Source organism: Protomyctophum parallelum (genome assembly GCF_964188405.1).
Source record: "Protomyctophum parallelum genome assembly, chromosome: 8".
NCBI classification, from domain to species: Eukaryota; Metazoa; Chordata; class Actinopteri; order Myctophiformes; family Myctophidae; genus Protomyctophum; species Protomyctophum parallelum.
The window spans coordinates 25,575,022-25,578,602 of record NC_139703.1 but is presented as its reverse complement, the minus strand read 5'-3'; the positions used below and the strand labels follow the sequence as shown (position 1 = coordinate 25,578,602).

The 3,581-nt window shown below is 39.5% G+C and overlaps 1 pseudogene across 1 annotated transcript; it reads left to right on the top strand.

The window, feature by feature from the left end:
• The first annotated feature begins 384 nt into the window (after positions 1-384).
• Positions 385-3,082, top strand: LOC310862974 (sterile alpha motif domain-containing protein 9-like; annotated as a pseudogene). The gene is made up of 3 exons: positions 385-455; positions 1,421-1,536; positions 2,517-3,082. The product of its transcript is annotated as a sterile alpha motif domain-containing protein 9-like (transcript).
• Positions 3,083-3,581: the final 499 nt, after the last annotated feature.

Here is a 3,581-nt window from a genome sequence, read left to right as displayed (position 1 = left end):
TACTGTTACCTCTCTTGCTACAATCCTGAACCTTTCTACCCAGGAGAAACACGTTAGAAGGAGAAAGTGGAGACAACATTGGGCACAAGGTCAAAGGAGGGTCCACTCCTTGCCTGAAGCACAGGTCAGATGGAGGGTGACCTGCAGGATAACACAGACAACCCCCCCAGTGAGAGCAGTTCAAAATATCGGCCTCTAAATCTCAACCAGGAGCCTAACAAACCAGAATCCAGGTATGATTACATTCCATTTCTAGTTTCTACCATACATAAGTATTCCCTGATAGGATTCCCTAGGGCACAAATTAATACGTATGATTAGAATATGAACACTAAACAAGATTTCTGTGTGCAGGTATGATATAATCTAACCTGACTCCACTAGATGGTGACAGTAGAGAGTACAGGGAACAGGGAACCTGTGTACACTCTACTGTCACCATCTGGCAGAGTCAGGTTAGATCTAATCTACATTTGAGAGAAAAGTTAAATATTAAATATCTCTCCTCTCTCCTGTGATCAGGTCTGTGAGAAAAGAAGACAAAACACTGCCTGTTTCAGGGACAGAAGGAGAAACGGTATGTCAGACCTTCTGCTTGATACTGAGTAATACGTTTCTTAAAAAAAATAAAAAAAATACTCACTGAGCAATAATAATCTATATCTAGACCAACATCAGAACTTTTCACAAGGTTTTCCATTGGATTTAATGTAGTTATAGTCACAAGGTCTGATTAATATTTACAGTGGTTAAATATAAAACCCACTAACACCAACACTAACACCAACATGCGATGAATATTAGCCATTATTTCATGGAGGGAAAAAAGCAACAACAATGAAATATGGATATATAAAGTGATAAAGTGCCTGTTATTAATATGCCACATTTCTCTATTATGTTACTTATAGAGATCAAATGTCCCAAGTGAATTCCCTCTCATGATTGAAGACTGGACAAAAGAGCAAGTGAGACAATGGTTGGTCGAGAACCTTTGAGTGCCACAACAAATTGCACAGAATCTGTATGACCAAGAACTGTCAGGAGCATGCTTGGCTGATTTTGAAAAAGAAGATCTTTTAGATTTAGATGTACCACGGGCGCCAGCAATACAAATCTTCCGACAAGTTCAGAGATTGAAGAAGGAGTCGGAGACATCTTTGAAAGGAATGAGGACAAATCAAACAAGGAGAGAGACCCATGATGAGACTGTGGAGGTGGAAACAGCGTCACTGGACACTGGATTTCAAATTTCATTGGAGTTAATACAGACACTGAGAGATACAATCAAATCTGTAACAGCTCAAGATAGAACAGGTGACAAGAGCAGCTTAGACAGACAAACCACCAGCTCTTCAGTAAAAGATGAAGCCACAACAACATCCTTGGGGAGGCACATAAGTCTGACCTTTGACAAAAGCGACCCAAACTTAATTTACAATCAAAATTATATTCTTCCCCCGATGACTGGTCCAAGCAATCTCATTGATCCTGTGCACGAGTACCACCTCCTAGAGGAAGCTCAAGATAGAACAGGCAACAATAACTTAGACAGACAAACCACCAGCTCTTCAGTAAGAAATGAAGTCACAACAACATCCTTGGGGAGGCACATAAGTCTGACCCGGCCCTTTGACAAAAGCGACCCGAACTTAATTTACAATCAAAATGATATTCTTCCCCCGATGACTGTTCCAAGCAATCTCCTTGATCCTGTGCACGAGTACCACCTCCTAGAGGAAGCCAGTGAAAAAGAGATGCTCTATGAATTCACAATGGAAGTATTTTGCTTTGCTACAAATGGGTAACGGAGGTTGATATTGTCCCAACATATGCAATGACACAAGAGAGTATTTTCCATTCGTCCCATAGCATCAGCGACACAGCAACACAGCAAAACCGAATGCCTGTTTGTCCGGGATGGCCCCACGTCCGTCAACATTTTTGCTGACCAAAATCCTCAGAAAGCCCAGGAGGAGATGAAAATAATAATTGACAAAATAAAATGTTGGGCAGTGGCACGCAAGTCTGCAGAGGAAAGTGATATTAAGCTTAAACAACTGATAACATTTGTTAGAGACACATTTCTGCCAGCGTCTGCCAATTTCATAGCTGAGCTGTTACCAAGTGCATCTCAAATCAACCGGAGCAGCTAGATTTTCTAAAAGAGTTGAAGCTGTTTGCGGTACTTGAGTTTGACCCTGAATCTGAAGTCAATGGAACGTTCAATTTTTATCGCAGGGATCACATAGCTAATATTCACTACCCAAGGATGTACAATCCTTGGGTATAGGACAGCATCTGTGAAGTCATTGCAAAGCTAAACCTGTTTAAACAAACAAGCTGGGTCTTCTGCAATGGACGGGCAAATGAAGAAAGTGAGATGGACAAACCGCTTACTACTGGGGAATGGCTGAAGAAACACTCTGCAGAGGTCAACAACATGGTTTCATTCCTCTACTCTCCAGATTTGCTCTCTAGGAAGCAACTTCTTGTTATCTTCTTTCTTCACTCAGCAGTTACTGATATCTCAAGCCCCTTTATGGAGACCTTTTGTGCAATGTACCGTACATTGGAAGGATTCAACAATATGATGTGCATATGCAAAGACTCAACTGTGTTCAGCCAATGGAAACAACTGGTAGAGATTCGCTGTAAAGAGGACATCACAAGTAAATGTATCTATGAACTGAGTCTTGATTAAGTCAATTGCACTGTTAAAAAAGTAAAGGAGCCACAACCACAGTCTTCCAGGAGATACCTGCCATTCTCTGGTTCAAGCTCAAAGAAAGATGAGGAGTTGATGACTGTTCTAATCTAGACATTGAGTGAGAATGAATGTGAGAACACAGAAATTGAAACAAAGGAGACTTACCAGGAGTTCAAGATGAAAACGGAGGAAGAATTTTACAGAGGGGGTCAAGTGACATGGTGGAACTTTTATCTCTCAGAGGAACCAGGCTGCCTGCCATTCATCAAACGAGACAAATATGATGAGCTCTACAACTTAATCACTCCAGTAGAGGGCCACGTGTTTCCATGTGTCATGGAATTAAACTTTAATTTAAAATCCAAGGAATAACAATATAACTGTTAATATATTTTACAGATTTCAGAGCAATTAAACTATCACTCACGCAAATTATATACCCTACAAAATACTATTTTTCATTTGACATTAGTATTAAAAATTAAAAAATGTTTACATAAACGTGACAACACATTTTATAGAGGGGATATGAATATGTGTGTGCATTGAGATGTTGACTTGCTCTTTGATGTGCCTTGGACACAGGTTTGAAAACCATACTGTCGAGACAATATGCGTTTTCATTATATTTGTTGTAGCCTATTTGCTTATTATTTTCTAAATGGCACCATTGAAATATAGCCTTAAGTGTCATTCATATTGGTAGGCTACAAGAAAATGACAATGTGACAAAAGTCTGCTTTTCTGTAAGCTTATCAGAAAATGACCTTATTGTGCAATCATCAAGTTGAAAAATAAATGCAGTCTGTGGATTAAAAATAAATTGCATCGTAATCACGTTTATTTTTGTTATATATAATAGGCTATAGCT